Raw genomic sequence first — 19,997 nt, 5'->3', positions numbered from 1 at the left:
ATAAAGAGTCAAAAAGGCTCTGGCTAAAACACACAGAAAAAATACAGTGTCTAAGATACACTGAGACACCGATGAGAAATGTTCCTTAAACACATCAGTGCAATTACAGGCAAGCCAATTTAGTACATTCAAAATCAAGAAAATCATCTCCTAATCAATTCAGTCACAGACACGTGACCACCGGTTTGATGCCAATAATCCTTGTCTGGCTAATATTTCCATGGCAAATTAGCAAGATTTCACTCGCGTCACACTCAGAGGAAATCAATATTTGCGCAGTCAGAAGGGATCAAGCATTGACTTTTCTACTTGTTTGTTGATGAAAGGCTCTAATTGGACAGTCAGACGGGAGTGCCTCGACACGAGCATGCAAATACATTTTTGGTATTTGTCTGGTCTTTTAGAAAGGCGGATAATTGATGGCTTGGCTGTCAATCAAAGCAATACCTTGTGGTTAGTTAGTGAGACTGAGGCGCACAGAGAGAAGACCACACGTCGGCTTTGTCCTGCAGTTTATCCATTCCCAGAGCGTGCCGTTTTAAAACCTGGGTCCATTTTAATCAGTACAGTTGAGGTGGATTTTAGGTAAGAAGATTATTGCTGTTGACTGGCACCTCTATGCAATGCTATAATCTATAAAATGGGTTTCAAGCAGATGACATAAATACAGTGATTATGCTCAAGTTCCTTAAAAATTTAAACCGCACACCGGCTGGCAGGAGTGGAACACGCCAATACGGTGGAGGACTTTGGGGTCTTCTGGATTGCAGTCGTAATCAAACATGTTACTGGCCTCCAGTTGATGGCAGCTTTAAAAGCTCGAAAAACACACTCGCTGATTGGCCTGTGGATGCTTTCTCCTTGGGGGAAGTCTCGGAAATGAGGACACATTTTGAAATCAGTTATGCAGTTATTCGGTGCTCCGACTGGAAGCTGGAGGAGACGTTGTTTGAAGTGTAAAGTCAGCACATGGATGAGTTGTGCTATTTGTGAGCGATGCACACCCAATGGAGCTGAGTAACCGGATTAGTGATATTATGACTGTAAACTATGACCATGGACTTGCGACGAAACTGACACTCACATACTTGCCATAGACATAATGACACATACTATGTGTCAGGCTTGTTACTGACAGCTTGGTTATGTTCGGGTTTTCCTCTGTGTTTGTGTTTATTTCCTATCAGCGCTCTTATTTTGGTTCCATTTCCTGCATGTCTCCCTGAGCGCTCCTTTCCCTCCCCTGTCCCTGACTGACAGCCTGGCACACCTGGTTGCAGTTGCCAATCAGGCTACTATTATGCCTGCCTCGCCCTCCAGTCAGGGCTCGATGATTGTATCCTGTTGCCTGTTATCCTGTTTCCTGCTTCGTGTTTCTTATTGCCTGTTTTCCTGTTTCCTAGTTCCTGTTTTCCCTGCATTTCCTTTTGACATTAAAGTCATGTGTTCCTGCGCTACGCCTGCCATCTCTGCATCTTGGTTGTTCAAGACAGACAGCAGTTCCTGACACTATCTGGCAAAAAGTACTTTCATAATGAACAAAGCAAAATATGTTCAGGACCAAAAAAAAAAATCACTCCAGCTTACTCGTGTAACCATATTAGAGTTATAGTGTAGAAATATGGGGAAATAACTACGAAACTAACTTAACTACTTCACTCATTAACTGTGGTACAAAAGAGGTCAGTTAGAATAATACATGATAGGCCTGATCTAGAAAAAGTTTGCATGTACTAAAACAGGTGCAAACTTGATAGCACATGCAAAGCTGATCTACTAAACTTGCGAGAGGATTGCGTCTCTCAAGTGAGCGGAATACGGAGCGCAGTTCATTTAGTGTCTCTGTCTTCATGAATATGCAGAATATATGATGATCATCAGAACGCCCACAATACTGGGATGAGGAGATGCAAATATAATCATTCAGCACGGGCAATGTGATTTATCAAGGCTGATCACAGTTCTGTGGGCACTTTTTTGCGTCTTCATTTAGCACGTCTGAAAAGTATGTGGTCTTTCTGCAAAGACAGTGAGTGTCAACATATTTGGACTGCAGAAATAAAAAATATTAGACATATTGTCCATTCAGCAAAATCATTAACATTTTTAGAGCTGCTGGATAACTTAAGGGGCTGATTAAAACAACATAAATTAATGTGTTTTGTTGTTTGCTGGCATTTTTTTTAAAATGCCGTTCGTTTTTTCATTTACAAAATATATTATAATATATCTCCCATAAGAAAAAAATTCTTTCAACACACATTTTCTTGCGTTTGGATCATTACAGACACATGAATGCTCTGCAGCTGTGACAGTCCTGCCTACCTGCAGTGCGTCAGCGAGCTAAAAATTGTTTCTGTTGTCCATAGATTGCAAACAAACAGGCTAAAGAACAGCTTCTTCCCCAGGGCCATAACCATCCTGAACGGACTGCCCCATTGTCCCTCATAACTGCCTTCTCTTCGGTGCAATAACCCATTCCACCAACCACCCTGTTTTTGTTTTGTTTTTTCATGTATATATTCATTCACATTCACTTCTACTTTTTTTTATATTTCTATATATTTGCACATTGTTTTTCTTTTTCTAGCATGCACACATCGCACTGTATGGAATGGCCTCAATCTCGTTACCTTGCGTAATGACAATAAAGCTGATTCTGATTCTGATTCTGATTCTGATTGCTATTCTATATTGCAGAAAAACGTGTTACAGATTATAGATATGTGCTGTTAGTATAACAACATCACACACAGGTAGGAGAGCACAATAACATGAATGTGGAGGGCACATGTACAAGCAAAAACCTCATTTAAATAAGGCGGTTTGCACCACTTTTCAATTGTAAATCACACGCAACACGCCCACGAATAGGACACACAAGTTTATAGTTTGCACATGCTGTTAAGCGTGTGTTATTTGAAGCTTAGTAGATCAGGCCCAAAGTTGGCTATTGACAACATTCAAACCCTTTAGTTATTGAACCAAAAAGGTTGAAATTCAATGATTCAGTGCATTTGCTAAAATTATGCACAAAACAAACAAATGACTTCCCAAGAATGTACAACAATTCTCCCCAGCAAAAGAGAAAAAATATAACCGTAGGGACAAATTAAACTTAAAACAATTGTATGAAGGGCAGTACGGTGGTAGAGGGATTCGTGCGTCTGCCTCACAATACGAATGTCCTGAGTAGTCCTGGGTTCAATCCCGGGCTCGGGATCTTTCTGTGTGGAGTTTGCATGTTCTCTCCATGACTGCGTGGGTTCCCTCCGGGTACTCCGGCTTCCTCCCACCTCCAAAGACATGCACCTGGGGATAGGTTGATTGGCAACACTAAATTGGCCCTAGTGTGTGAATGTGAGTCTGAATGTTGTATATCTATCTGTGTTGGCCCTGCGATGAGGTGGCGACTTGTCCAGGGTGTACCCCGCCTTCTGCCCGATTGTAGCTGAGATAGGCTCCAGCGACCCCCGCGACCCCGAAGGGAATGCGCGGTAGAAAATGGATGGATGGACAATTGTATGAACGTACAAGGTACAGTATGTGGAATTAAATTATGTAATGGTTTCAGCAAAGAAGTCAAACAATGTACTAATATGATCGTGTTTAAGAAACCGTTCAAACTCGAAGGGTCTGATCTACTAAGATCCAAATACTAAGCACCAAACAACGTGTGCAAACAATAGGATTGTGTGCACTATTAGTGGGCGTGTTGCTTGTGATCTACTAAAACTGCGTGTGCAATGCAAAAGTGGTGCAGACCGCCTTGTGAGGATTTTGCATGTACTAACACGGCTTTCACCATGGAGACACCCGATCAATTACTGCACATCCATACTATCATGCTTCTACCTTTGGCGTTTTGCTGTGTTTTCAAACAAGCAGCAGACATGTACCACTTTTTATGGGCATTTTAGAAGCAGCTATGCGATGCATCGACAATGGAAACCATTTTTTGGTTTTTAGCGCCCTGAAAGTGTGCTCATGTGACAAAACATGCATATTATAGAAAGTTTTTTTCACATAAAAGATATGCTATTAATATATCTTCCACATGAAAACAACATTGAAAAATCCAGCAGACACAAAAACTCATCAATTTAATGTGTTTTAAATAGCCCTTTAAGTCATCCTGCAGCTAGAGAATTATAAAATGATAATGCTGAATGATATGTAGGATAGAGCTGCAGCAAAACCCTCCTTTCTCACAGCCGTGTGTGTAACTGTGTCAGTTTTCACATACTTTTCAGATGTATTAAACACCACTCACAGTTTTAGTCTTGATAGATCACACTGCGTGTGCCAAATAATTGATTTAAACTGTCTTTTCCTCCTAGTATTGTGAGCGTTCTGATGATAAGCATACAGTTACTTACTTACTTAAGGTTGTCCATCGTATCCGATGACGACAATCCATCTCTATATTTTGTGAGTCCTTATGTGGCTGAATAGTCCAATCCGTGATCCACATGATCTGCCGCAAACAGAGCAGGTGAAGGCACTGACTGGGGGTGCAGGTGTGGCAATGGCTTCATGCCTTCTTTGACGCTTTCTGGCTCGTTGACCACTTCGGTCCTCCTCAAGCTTATGAACTCCTTGTTGGAGGAGCTGCCGCCAGGTGGAACGTTGGGCTGCAGTGTCCTCCAGCTGGGTCGGGTTCAGGCCGCATTTCTTCATGACAGTCTTCATTAGATCTTTATAACGCTTTTTTGGGCCTCCTGCCAAGCGGTGACCAAGATGAAGCTGACCATAAAGCACCTTGCGTGGTAAGCGTTCTTCTGGCATCCTGATAACGTGGCCTAGGCAGCGAAGTTGGTGCTGGGTGACTGTAGCCTCCACACTGGTGCAGTTGGTCTTGCAGAGTATTTCAGTGTGGGGGACTCTGTCCTTCCAGGATATCCCCAGGATGCATTGTAAGCACCTGATGTGGAAGGCCTCCAGCATCCTGAGGTGGCGGCTGTACAGGGTCCACGCTTCACAGCTGTAGAGGAGGGTCGTCATGACCACAGCTAAATAGACCGCTACCTTGGTATGTAGCTTAAGGTCTTTGTTCTGGAAGACCCTTCCCCTGAGTCTGCCAAAAGATGCTGACGCCTGCTTGATCCGGTTTTGAACCTCCCTGTCGATACTGCAATCGTCAGAGAGAAAGCTGCCAAGGTATTTGAAAAAGTCCACTACTGCTAGTGGTTTATTGTCGATGGTGAAGGTTGGTGGATGAGGTGGAGGAGTGGATGCCCACTGGCATATTACCTCGGTTTTTGCCACGTTGACAGAGAGGCCCAGTCTGCCATAAGCACTTGCAGCGGCTGAGAGGGTAGCTTGCAGCGCTTCCGGTGTGTGGGCCACAACTGCGCAGTCATCTGCGTATTGGAGTTCAATGACTTGCACTGGTGTGACTTTTGTGACTGCTTGGAGCCTCCGGATGTTAAACAGGTTCCCGTCAAGTCGGAAGTCGACGGTAACGCCACTGCCCTTCTTGATCCTCTCATGAAGCAGCAGTGTCACACACAGGAGGAAGATATTGAACAAGACTGGAGCAAGAACACATCCCTGGCGTACCTTAAAGGGTTCTGATTCCTGGCCGCCAATAGTCACACGTGACATCATCCCTTCATGGAATTGCCTTAGAATGTTGACAAACTTCTGTGGGCATCCGAACTTCAGGAGGATATTCCAGAGAAGCTCCCTGTTGACGGTGTCAAAAGCCTTCGACAGATCAATGAAAGCAACAAAGAGGTCCTGGTGCTGCTCCCTACACTTCTCCTGAAGCTGCCGTGTTGTGAACACCATGTCCACAGTGCTCCTGTTCTTCCTGAAACCACATTGTGACTCCGGCAACAGGTTTTCCGTGATGTTGTTCACCAGCCTGTGTAGCATGACTTTAGCCAGGACTTTACCAGCAACAGCCAGAAGTGAAATGCCACGACTGTTGCCACAGAGGGACTTGTCCCCCTTGCCTTTGTAGATGGTGATAATATTGGCATCTCTCCACTGCTGAGGGACAGTTTCATGCTTCCACACTTTGCTGATGACAAAAAAAACAAAGAAAAAACCCTCCTTTCTCACAGCCGTGTGTGTAACTGTGTCAGTTTTCACATACTTTTCAGATGTATTAAACACCGCTCACAGTTTTAGTCTTGATAGATCACACTGCGTGTGCCAAATAATTGATTTAAACTGTCTTTTCCTCCTAGTATTGTGAGCGTTCTGATGATAAGCATACAGTATAGTCATGAAGACAGACATACTAGATCAGGGGTTCTCAAACTTTATTCACCAAGTACCACCTCAGAGAAAACTTTGCTCTCCATGTACCACCATGATGACCAACATCAAAATACAGTAGCGTAGTAGGCCTAAGTAGTCATTAAAAATTAGGAAGAGATTTTATTTAACAAGTAAATGTAATATTTTTCTACACAGTTTGAACAGTAACACTGTGTTTGAACATAGGAAAATAAAACACCGCATTTTAATCAAGTGATTCTTTAGCGTACCACTAGATGGTGCCTGCGTATCACTAGTCCAGGGGTCGGCAACCCGCGGCTCCAGAGCCGCATGTGGCTCTTTGATCACTCTGATGCGGCTCAGCAGCTTACTTGCTGAACCCCCCCAATTTTCCCGTGAGACTTACAGATTTCAGTGCCTCTCGCAGAAAACTCCCCGGATTAATATTCACCGATTTTCACCCTTACGGCTATAATAAGGGCGTGCCATGATGATACAACATTTGGCGCCCTCTACAATCTGTATTAACAGCGTGCCAGCCCAACACTTGTTATACAATATACATCTTCTGCTTGCACACTTACGTGACAGCAAGGCATACTTGGTCAACAGCCACACAGGTTACACTGACGGTGGTCATATAAAACAACTTTAACACTCTTACTAATAATGCGCCACACTTTGAACCAAAACCAAACAAGAATGACAAACACATTTCGGGAGAACATCTGCACCTTAACACAACATAAACACAACAGAACAAACACTCAGAATCCCATGCAGCCCTGACTCTTCCGGGCTACATTATACACCCCTGCTACCACCAAACCCCGCCCCCACCCCAACCCTGCTCCCTCACACATCAACCCCCCCCCCCTCTCTGTGCGTCGGTTGAGGTGGGCGGGGTTTGGTAGCGGTGGTGTATAATGTATCCCGGAAGAGTTAGGGCTGCATGGGATTCCGGGTATTTGTCCTGTTGTGTTTATGTTGTGTTACGGTGCAGATGTTCTCCCGAAATTTGTTTGTCATTTTTGTTTGGTGTGGGTTCACAGTGTGGCGCATTATTAGTAAGAGTGTTAAAGTTTTTTGTTTTTTTTATACCGCCACCGTCAGTGTGACCTATGTGGTTGTTGACCAAGTATGCCTTGCTGTCACCTATGTGAGCAAGCGGAAGCCCCATACAACATGTGGCTGATCAGGCACGCTGGCTGTAGTGGGTGCTATATGCTGTACCATCACGGCACGCATGACGCTGAGCCATTCATCTACAACCCGCGTGCCGCACCAGCTTTCAAATTCCACATAAAGGTGTGGGCAGCATGTCTGAGACCCCTGGTTTATACATAGCACAAAGCAAAAAAAAAACTTTGTATGCAGTGTTATTTCATTTAAAATTTCAAAAAAAATTTGCGGCTCCCATTGTTTCCTATAATTTGTGAAACTGGTCAAAATGGCTCTTTGACTGGTAAAGGTTGCCGACCCCTGCACTAGTCTTACACGTACCACAGTTTGAGAATAAATTTACTAAATGGATTGCATTCCTTATTCTGCTTACTAAAGAAATGGAATCCTCTGCACACAAGTTTGGTAGATCGGCTTTGCGTGTGCCATCAAGTTTGCACGTGTGTTAGTACCCACAAAACTTTAGTAGTTTAGGACCAAAGTGTTTACAAAATACGAGGAAGAAGAATCCTGACAAACATCTTGAACCTTATTGAAAAATGTGATCATCTTAATCATCTCATTATGTGAATCACAACTTCCTTAAATAATTATTTATGACAACCGTATTTATTTATTTATTCATTTACTGATCCACTGTTTGTGTAATGGACTGAGTGTAAACAAATGTGTTTATATGATTAAATAACATGTTGTAATGAGAAACTGGATATATGTGATGTATCATATTGTAACTGTATGCATGTTCGGAATAAACTAATACCATAAACATACTTTCACTTCCTGAAATCAGCAGACACTCGGAGAGTTCCTCTCAGAGGACAAAGTGAAGATTTTACAGCGACATTACTCTCAGATGCCCATATAATCGACATGGACAGTTTAACTGTGTCACAGCCTGTAAATGAGCACAATGTGTGAAGGATTGGCGGGTCAAGCTGAGTGTCACTTGCATGGGAGCAAGATGGAAGAGCAGGTTTTAGGATGGCCTGCACGCCCAGACAAAACATTGTCAATTTGTTTCCACATCAAATGTTCCGTTTAAAGAGTCAGTGAACACGAGTATCGCTGTTCGCTGGAAGAGATCGTTTTATTGGCTTAATGCCTCCAAAAGAGACTAGACGGTGTTTAAGCTTCGTTTACGAGGTTCCAATTCACAAAACGTGTAAAACAAAACTTTTTTTTACGGTAGTCCCTTAACTTACGAGCTTAATTGGTTCTGTGAGATCTTAACTTAAAACACTTGTACCTTAAATCAACGTCGCCCATTGAAATAAATGTTTTATGGCTGCTTACACCGCCCAAACAAAGCAAACTTTTAACAATGCTTTAAAAACAACAGACTTATAGATCAGAAATATTGTATGAAATAATACAATAAAATGTAGTACTAACAACTACAGTAATCCCTCATTTATCCCTGTTGATTGGTTCCGGACATGGTGATGAATAGAATTAGGAAAGTAGGAGTCATTAATTATAAATCAAGTATTTTCATAGCTAGAGCTTTTTTTTTAACGACCTTCGAAATACATTTTTCAACATTATGAGAGCCTCTAGACATGAAATAACACCTTTTAGTCAAATTTACACTGTTTTTAACGTATAAAGTAATGCTGCCTGAGGCTGAGCCAATCAGTAGCCACGATACTGAACAGTGTGCTCTGATTGTTTTGGTCTCACTGTAGTACTGATATTTTAAGTTTATTTATCCATTGTTTTGCTTGAAAATTGTATTTAATTGAGGGACAACTGTACAATAGTTTTATGGAGTAATGCAATTTAGAGCCTATCCATGTAACATCATTTTCTCACAAAACTCTCATCTGAGCAAGCACTGTATAAACACATTTTGTTATGAGTTACACAAATTATATTGATATTGGGGTAGAGTCACCTGCCTCTTCTAAAGGTTTACATGTCGGCAATCTTTTTAAACTAGTTTTCAGGAGTCAGTTTTGCCCACGAACAGCCATCTTTTTCTACACCTTCTTCCTGACGCGACCATTTTTCTTTTTTTTCAGCCCGTGTTCAGATCTTAGAGACACGACGAAGTGTCAGGCTTACAATCGCTGTGACATCGCCTGAAACACGAGAAAGAAGCACCTCCTACACTGCAAAAAGTCAGCGTTCAAAAACAAGAAAAAAAATACAAAAATTTGGGATATTTTATTTGAACTAAGCAAAATTATCTGCCGATAGAACAAGAAAATTTAGCTTGTCAATACTTTCCAAAACAAGTAAAATTAGCTAACCTCAATGAACCCAAAAATACCTTAAAATAAGTATATTGTCACTAATAACAACTGTACTACTATATGAGTACGTATTTTCTATTGTTTCATTGAAAATAAAACAGCAAAGTCCATTTGGCTGTCATCCGTTTTAATATGAGACACAATTGTGTCATGATTTTTTTTTTCATGCTTGAAATAAGAAATTATTACTTTAAAAAAGTAGTTTCATACTTGTGAGTGTTGATGACACAGCTTTGCAACAGTTGATATTCTAGTTTCAAGCATGTTTTACTCAATCTCAGCAACAAGCTGTAATATCTTACCAAGATAATTTAGGACTAAAACCCTTAAAACAAGTGAAACACTAACATAAAATCTGCTTAGTGAGAAGAATTATCTTATCAGACAGAAAATAAGCAAATATCACCCTTATTTGAGATATTTAATCTTACTTAGATTTCAGTTTTTGCAGTGTACTGACTTGTGATTGGTCAGACCATGGATACTTTCAATATAATTTGCGTATTTATTAGGGGTGTCAAAAAAAAAGATTTTCGATTGAATAGCGATCCTTAATCGATTTAAATAAAATTAAAAATTGATTAAAAATAAATACATTTAAAAAAAATACCCGTCCTGTACAGCCACTCAGGCAATTCATATTGTTGATGTACATGCCCATATCTGCTGTACAGATTTACTTTAGAAAAGAGAAGTGTTTGATACTACTCTTGTTGCCTTATTTGTATTTGACTTTAATAAATGTTTGGGTAGAATTTTATTAAACCTAACCAGTTTTCTTTCAAGTAATATAAAAATGTATCACAACTGTTTATCTATTTTATGGAGGAATGTAGTTAATCATAGAACTGGCACCCAATGTTGTTGGAAAAAGTATTGATTTTGAATCGAGAATAGTTTTGAAACGATTCTGAATCGAATCGTGTGGTGCTCTAAGATTCACAGCCCTAGTGCAGGGGTCCCCAAACTACGGCCCTTGGGCGAAAAAAAAAAATATACCGGTATATACTGTATATATATATAAAAAAAAAATTAAATTATTATTATTTAAAATCTGTCCTGTCTAATCTTTCTCTACCGCTTGTTACTCTCGGTGTCTCCTAGCCACTCAGGCAAATTATATTATATCTAAAAATGCATTTTCCCATCGATAACGTGACATCATCGCACTCGCACTGCAGTGTATAGCGAGCATGTGGCAAATGCGCGCTCTTTCAGTCAATTAGTGCGCGAGGAATATATATATATATATATATATATATATATATATATATATATATATATATATATATATATATACATATATATATATATATATATATATATATATATATATATATATATATATACATATATATATATATATATATATACACTGTATATATTAGGGCTGTGAATCTTTGGGTGTCCCACGATTCGATTCAATATCGATTCTTGGGGTCACAATTCGATTCAAAATCGATTTTTTTTTTTTCAATTCAACACGATTCTCGATTCAAAAACGATTTTTTCCCGGCCAGATTGTTTTAACCCAATGCGGCCCCCGAGTCAAAACGTTTGGGCACCCCTGCCCTAATTTTTATAAGGGGTCGTGGCCTGGGCGTGCCAAGCCAAGCCAACATCTGGGACCAATTTCAAATAAAAAAAGAAATGTGTTTGGCTATGTGCGTGCATGCACTTTAAAACATCTACATTTTTACTTGTGTACGTAGTTTTCTGAATTTGAATGTACGTCTATTTTTAGTAAAAACGCCACGCCACGCCACTTTTGTTACATGAGGCCCCGGATGTTTTGGTCAGATGCTTGTAACTCTAATTTTTACTTGCAACTTAAAGCACAATAATTAGCTGTCTCAAAACACTATTTAGTTGGGGCACTCTTGCACTAAATAATATGTCATGTTAGACTTAATTCGCCTCGTTATGAATTGATGTTGCTGGATAATTTATATGTTTGTAACTATTTAAAGTTGAAAAAGCCGGGAAGCGTTTGTCTCTGGAGTGCATCTTGTGAGCAAAGCGGCTTCATCAGAGAGCAAAAACCTCAGATAGATGACCAAAGTCGTACCGATCAAACATTTCCAGCTGAAAACAAATTGCGAATTCAGCATGTTGCATTTTTACTCGGCTGAAATTAATCTAGCTTCACTGATTGTTTTCCCTGCCGCAGGAAAGCGAATAAAACTTCAAACAACTTAGCGTGTGATCCTGCCGCATCCCACTCTTGCTGGAAAACTCAGCAAAGACGAGCAGGAGGAAAAACTGCAGACGCATTTTCAACATGTAAAGGTTCTTCACCAATCCATTTGTTAAGACTTCAAACCGCAGCCTGTCTCAAGGGCACTTCAGCAGGGCTCGGAAGATAATTAAACAGAATTTGTCTGTTGAGGAAAAAAGCATTCAGTAGGGACACATTGGACTTAAAGCTCTTCATGAATGTCAAGAGGAAGAAGGGTGGTTCAAGGATCAATAAGAATCTGCGAACCGCAAGCAAACACATAAGCGTCTGCCTTAGCCAGGATAGCAGGGCTATTCAACTAGCACCTCCCTGGGGGCCAAATCGAGTTCAGATCGAAACTTGGGAGACAAACATTTAAAACACTAAAGTGCTCCTGTTGTATCGAGGAACTTAGACCACTGTAAACACATTGGCAGATCCTTGTATTGACATTTTAACCTTAACCATAAAACACTGAGGTCCAAATAACTTGCAATTTACATAACTGAGGCGTTCATCAAAGCACCCATTTAAGTCCTCTCCTTTGTGTTAATTACACATTTTTGTGATTTATGTAACGAAGGTGTTGCTGTCGCTTGTTTACTTCAGATCAACAACATTTTTTTATAAGACGAGTGCAGGCTCGTAACTTGAGAGGCTTTGAATATTTCTCATTGCCGAGAGCTCAAACCACGCGTAAATGTGTGTCTGTATGCGGAGTAAAACTATGGACCAAACTGGACTTGCAACACAAGCAATGCCAAACTATCAATCGATTTAAACTATTATACAAACACCGGGTCTGGTTAAAATATAGAGATGAGGGTCTTTACGGTAATTTGACCTGCTGTTGTACTCTGTCTCAAAGTGTTAACATGTGCTCAATGTTTCCTTACCATTATTGCTATGTTGTCTATTACCATTGTTGCTATTTTGTCTATTACCATTGTTGGTATATTAATTCTTCCTACATTGTTGATACAATTTATTGTTACAGTGTAATAATTATTGTTAGCTGTGGTAATGCCACAATGATACAACATTTGTATAATCCTTAAACAAAGTAACAGTGAAACTCAATGTATTAATTACAAAAATTAAAATGATGCAGTCAGTAGTCATTTGTTCAACTTGTTTAGTATATATTAGAGGTGTTCCTCAAGGTTCCTTCTTAGGTCCTCTCTTTTTCATCATTTGTGTGATGATCCGTTGCCCGGATCTTAGTTTATTTACGTTTTTGATTCACTTGTTGTTTAAGTTCGGTTTCAGCACCCCTGTTTTGTGTTTCTTGTTTGTCATTGGTGCTGATTATTTTTACCTCCCTTTGATTAGTGTACGGGACGCTCACCTCATCCCGGGCACTAATCAGAAAGCTATTTAGTCCATTCTCTGGCCTCACTTGGCCTGGTATTTTTGCTTGCTATATACAACAAGTTACGACGACCTTTTCTATTTTCTATTCCTGAGCTAAGCTTCGCCCGGTTCATGTGCTAAGCTTTTCTTGCTAGCAACTCCGTTAATTTTTCCCGCGCTATAGGCCCGCTTGTTTTGTTTATTTTGTATTTTGCACGCTTATGAAGAATTAATCTTTCTTCTTACCTGCAAGCTGCTTCCTTACGTCCCTCCGCATTTTGGAAAGACGACCCCCCCGCATCAACATGCCACGGTTCCGTAACAATTTGGGCTATTCAATCGGTAGCCCGTGATTTCAGTTAAAAAAACTTGTGAGAGTCTCACATTTTTGTAGCAAATTCTTTGAAACACTGGATTTGTGTCATAGAGATGAACTTTGACTAGATTTTTTGCAGAAGGTCCTTAAAAACAGCAGGGCGTACCTGTACGTTGTAGGGCTGCAACAACTAATCGATTAAATCGATTCAATTCGATTATAAAAATAGTTGCCGATTAATTTAGTCATCGAGTCGTTGGAACTATGCTATGCGCATGCGCGGAGGCTTTTTAAAAAAAATTTTTATTTATATAAACCTTTATTTATAAACTGCAACATTTACAAACAGCTGAGAAACAATAATCAAAACAGTACAAAACAGCGCCAGGGCGGCGCTGATGCTCCGTCTCATGAGGTGGAGGTAAGATAGCCAATGATGTGTCATGTGCAGCTCACGTGACGACGCCGTCTCCTTTGCTAGAACATTCGAAAAATGGCGGAAGAAAACAGTACCAATAGTTCAGCGAAAAAACATCTTGAGGTTATTGCTTCAATGGAGAAAAGTGTACGACCTAAGTCGTCAAAAGTGTGGGAACACTTTACTTTAAAGACTTCAAAGAAGACCGTTTCCTGCAAAATAGCACGAAAGTACAACATTGCTTCAGGAGCACCTGAAAAGGAAACATGTTGGAGCTATGGATGAAGGGAACTCATGGTACGTAACTTTTAAGTCCATAGTGGCAACAGGCATTCATGAGTTCAGCTTTTTTGTGAGTAATGTTAACGTTATGCCTTTGTTGCAACGCGGGGCTGATAATGTGTCTCCGGCACATTTGACTCTGTTTTGAGAGAGAAAACGCACGGTTACCAATTTCGAAATAAACGTAACGGACAGAAATATCTCAGGTTGGTTTCATAATGGATCAATGTAGCCGGGCCCGATAAAGCTATATAAATATATTTAGATTTGAGTGACGCTTTAGTATAACTAAATGTTATGAAGGTGCTGGAATATTTCATGCTATTATTCAGAGGCAGCCTAAAATGAGTCCTTTATTGTTCACAATAGAAACGTGTACAATATCTGATTCAGTTCTGATCTGATGACTTACATTTCTGTGTTATTATTGGTGTATGCTGGATCCCCAATATCCAGAACATGGTGCCAGTATGCTGTTTTTTTCAATAAAATACTGGAAAGGATAGAAATGTAGTTTGTTTCTTTTATCCGGTTATTAATCGATTAATCGAAGTAATAATCGACAGATTAATCGATTATGAAATTAATCGTTAGTTGCAGCCCTAGTAAGTTGTAACTGACAAAATAAATACATCCAAATCAAATGTTTACTGCTGGTTCTCTGGAATATACAAAATACGAATAATAGTGAAGGGAGAAGTCCGGCCCCTTGGTCCTTTGCTTTCTGCAAATGTGGCCCCCAAAACAATTCAGTTGAATATCCCTGCACTAAAGCCTTCATTAGTATGTGTTTTCAAGAAAAACAGGAAGCATCACAGACATCTTTACAGCCCTGTGGAGCATCTTCTAAAACAAAACAAAAGGAATCGACATTTCCTCTGAGGGACTGCAGAGCGTCTCCCAGAGAAAAGGCTCGGTTATGTTGGTTATTTATAACCTCAATCTTCATTAGGAAATCTAATCTGCAGGGCACCGGCGGGTCTCTGCAGTGAAAGTGAATTTGTTGAAATGTAGCTAAGTGGGTCAAGTAGGCACGTCGAATACAAGTAAATATTTCCTCATTTGCCACAGAGCTGCACATGGCTCGGGATTTACATGCACCGAGGTATTCTGAAATTGCCTCTTCATCATGCTAATCGAGACAAGCGCGCATGAGGGCAACGTGTTTCCCGTTTACTGAACACCGGGTACGTTTGGAGCTCTGCGTTTCTCATTTTATGTTTGTGCATAGAAAAACAGCCTTGAAAGAGTGATTAACTAAGCAGAAATAATACAAACACAAGTAAGTACAACATGTGTTTAAAGGGGAACTGCTCTTTTTGGGGGGAATTTAGCCCATCATCCACAATTCAGAAGACCAGAAAAGTTCAAGTTAAAGTACCAATGATTGTCACACACACACTAGGTGTGGTGAAATTTGTCCTCTGCATTTGTCTTTCCGTTTTCTGTGTGTCCTAAATAGTGAAGAACTGCTAGCAAGAGGCAGCTTACAATGCAGGTAACAGGGATACAATCAGGGCAATGCTGACTGATTCCAATTCCAATACACCGTGAGTGAGATTGGCCAATACCAATAACAATACCGATCACATGTGTTAACTGTACATTTTTCAATGTATTTACGGTGAGTGCTGTTGAGAGTTTACCAATATCAACGATATATTCAAACTGGTTTCTTATTATCTTTTTAAGCTTATGAGCTTATGTAACGAAATTTCGTTCTTATCTGTGATGTAAAGTTCAAAATTGAATGACAATAAAAAGGAAGTCTAAGTCTAAGTCTAAGTCTAATACATACAATTGTTTGAGCAAAACAAAGTCAATCGTACACAATGACTAAAGAAAATCAAAAACCATTATCGATTACTCATTAAAATCATTCATGCCCTCAAAGTCCTCCTGTTTCCAAATAATTATCCTCTGAATTTGTAAACATTAACAAAACAAACTGATGCCCCCGCGACCCGACTTCGGATAAGCGGAAGAAGATGGATGCATGGATAACTAAACAATAATTTTTTGTTTTTTGAAAATCATATACGGACTACGCTTTGAATCCTGCGTGTTATAAAATGGTGCAGCTAATTTATGGATTTGTCTTCGCTAACGGCCATAATGCAAATAGTTTTCATTAAACACAAGCAGAGACACTGAAAAGGTGCGTTATTGCTTGTGCTATGGCACCATCTTATGGACGAGTTTGCTCACTGCATGTGCTGCGTGGTGAACGTCTACAATATTTCCTTCTGTTGAGCGCTTTCAACCGGAAGCACAAGTGCTGTTCTGTCTTTCAGTCATCCACAGCGTTTTTACTCGTATGGAGTCTTCATTCATCACTCCAAGCAACGTTTGTAAGTTTTACAATATAACTACAACAATTCATACTTGCTAAACTGTGTGATGCATATTTGTACGTGCTATGGTAATGAGGCATCACACTCCTCTCAGTCCCCAGTAAAATCCTCTGCCGAATTATCCTGGACAGAATACAAGAACCACTAGACAAGATTTTCAGGAAGGAACAAGCAGGTTTCTGGAAAAATAACTCCTGTACAGATCACATTGCATCACTCAGAATAATTGTCGAACAGTGCATCAAATGGTAGTCATCGCTATTTATAAACTTTGTCGACTTCGAAAAGGCTTTCGACAGTCTAGACAGAAACATCCTATGGAAACTGCTCCGACATTATGGAATTCCAATAAAACTGGTCAACATCATCAAATGCATGTATGATGGATTCACAGGTCAAGTCATCTCAAATGGTAAGCTCTCGGACAGCCTCCTTAGAAAAACAGGAGTACGGCAAGGCTGTCTACTGTCACCCCTCCTCTTCCTTATCTCCATCGACTGGACAATGAAAATGTCAGTGGATGGCCAGAGGACAGGATTACAGTGGAACCCTTTTGAACAACTAGAAGACCTTGATTTTCCTCATGACCTGGCTCTCATCTCAGGAACACACACACACATCCAACGCAAGACCACCAGATTGCATGAACACAGTAAACAGATAGGCCTCAGGATAAACACTGGGAAGACCTAGGTCATGAGGCTCAACACCAAATCCTATCAACCTATCACAATTGAGGAGCACCCCCTGGAAGATGTGGTCGAGTTTGTCTACCTGGGAAGCAACTTCAGCACAGATGGAGGAGCTGATAAAGATGTCGAGCTGCGCATTAACAAAGCAAGACATGCCTTTAGAACTCTCCGACATGTATGGCTCTTTTCCCAGCTCTCCAGAAACACCAAAATCAGAATCCTCAAAACAAATGTAAAATCTGTCCTTCTTAATGGCTGTGAAACCTGGAAAACCACCAAATCAATGATCAATAAACTACAAGTGTTTATTAACAACTGTCTCAGGTACATACTAAGGATTTGGTGGCACAACAAGATATCAAATGTAGACCTGTGGAGACGCATGAACCAAGAGCAAATTCAAAATTAAATCAAAAGAAGAAAGCGGGGATGGATCGGCCATACACTTAGGAAGGATCCGAGAAACATAGCAAGACAAGCCTTGGACTATAACCCTCAAGGCAAAAGGAAGCCAGGGAGGCCAAAATTCAACTGGAGGCGGTCCACTCTTGATGAACTGACCAAGATGGGGACCTCCTGGCAAGAAGCGAAGACCATCGCGCAGAACAGAGTGAGGTGGAGATTAATGGTAAGACGCCCTATGCTCCCAAGGGGGCCAAGATGTTGTGTTTACTAAGGGGGAGGTGATGGCTCAGACACCAGGGGGTAGTATGTACAATGATTTATTATATATATTAACCATATATATATATATATAATAATCAAACAATACAAATAAACAATAGAATGGAGTGTGAACTAGATCCAAAAGTGTATGTGGTGTAAGGCTATGTGTGTAGTTAGCTGAAGTGTGTGTTACCAAGTGTTGAAGGAGAGATGAGGAAGTCCAGGGGAAAAGGGAAATCCGTGTCCAAGCGAGGGAAGTCAAGGATCGAGGGAGGCAGTCAGAGTCCAGAGGGAGATGCGGGGAAAAGAGAGACGCACAGCTCACTTTCCAGGCGACGGAGGGAACTGCGGGGGCGACACAAGAAAACACACTAAGAACACGGAGAGGCAAAACACAGGGAGAGCAGGATTGCATAAAGCAGGACGATCGCTTACTGTACATCAAATGAGAACTAAGTTCCCGCGCCGATCCTAGGGTCCACTGGTCTTTTAACCAGCTCGTACTCATCAGTTCCAGGTGTGCGGATTGCCAGTGAGTGATTGCAGCTGGTGGCTGCTGCAGGGCGGAGACGCGCGCGGCGCGTTCCTGGATGTGCGCACCCGTGGGCGTGTCCAGAGGTGCGCACAGACGGAGCCTCCAAGTGTTCCCGCAGAGGACGGAGAAGCAGACTGCGCGTGCGCCGTAACACAAGAGGATTAAATAAAATAAAAAAATGGTAATGTAATGAAAACTAGCATCGTGAGCATGAGCTATTACGCTAACGCATTTAAGAGTGTCTGTGTTAGTGTTGCTAACTTACAATGGCATTATTTCCGTATTGTTTCAGTTTCACAAATTCCTCAGTAAATTCACCAAGACGTCACCGTGGAGTTATTGAGTCTGTTTTGCTGATTGGAGAGCTAGCTTGTTTGATTAGTCGTTTTACTGCCATGTTACAGGCCCCATTTGGAAACAATTAAGGCATGTATATAAAAATGTAGAGAATCTTTCTGTGTAAATAACTAATTTCACACTGTATGCATCTGCGGCTTATAGTGCGGCTAATACATGGAAAATATATTTTTTGTTCTAAAATTTAGTGGGTGTGGCTTACATGCCGGTGCGCTCTATAGTCCTGAAAATGCGGTACTATATGTTGATACTACCCTCGGCATCGACACCACAACTGGATCGATCCGCCCTCCTCTTACATGTTGTGTACTGACTGACAATACTGACGCACCAACAGTTGCTATATTATCCTCTCTCTCTTGACTCTTATTAATCTACATATTACTTTACTGTTAATGTCTGCTTACGTTCTGCTATAATGTGGTTGTAAATTATGGGCAATACAAAAAAGGGCACTTTTCCTTTGAAAGAAGTTCAAACCTGCAGATATCTGCTACATGCAGCCTTCTGGCTCATTCGTGCTTTAAAACATATACATTTCTTGCTCTGACTTAGGGAACTAAGCCCTGAAAGTTTGAAGAGCTTCTTTTAATAGTGACTACAAGAAGAGCGCTCATTTAAATTCACACTGTCCCTCCAGGGTTTACATGGACAGGTGGATGACATGTTATAGACGCGCTCAGCCAGGTTTCAAGTTGCGTGGGAGCCAGAGGGCTTCTGGGCTGCCATAAAGACATTCATCCATCTGTGGGGGATTTTGTACACAGTCAACATGCATTGCTTTTAGAAAAATTGTGTTTTCCATGTAAGTACAATTTCTGTTAATGAGATAGACATTGCCAAATTGTCATTTTTTTCAACAAGCCACATGGAATAAAAAAAGAGGTCAATGGTAATTCAACCCGCAATCAAGATATTTACGATATGCCTTTCATGCAAAAATACATACATATCGTTCCTCGCTACATCGCACTTCAAATTTTCACAATCTTCAATTGTTTTTTTCAAAAACAATTTTTTCAAAACATATTTTGGCCTAATTACAAGTTAAATTAAGTTGTAATTATGTATTATTATATGTGTTACAGTCGTCCCTCAACCACATCGCGCTTGAAATATTGCAGCTTTATTTACC

The sequence above is a fragment of the Nerophis lumbriciformis genome, linkage group LG12 (genome assembly GCF_033978685.3).
Source record: "Nerophis lumbriciformis linkage group LG12, RoL_Nlum_v2.1, whole genome shotgun sequence".
NCBI classification, from domain to species: Eukaryota; Metazoa; Chordata; class Actinopteri; order Syngnathiformes; family Syngnathidae; genus Nerophis; species Nerophis lumbriciformis.
The sequence above is the reverse complement of the archived record's forward strand: the minus strand, read 5'-3'. Positions refer to the sequence as shown.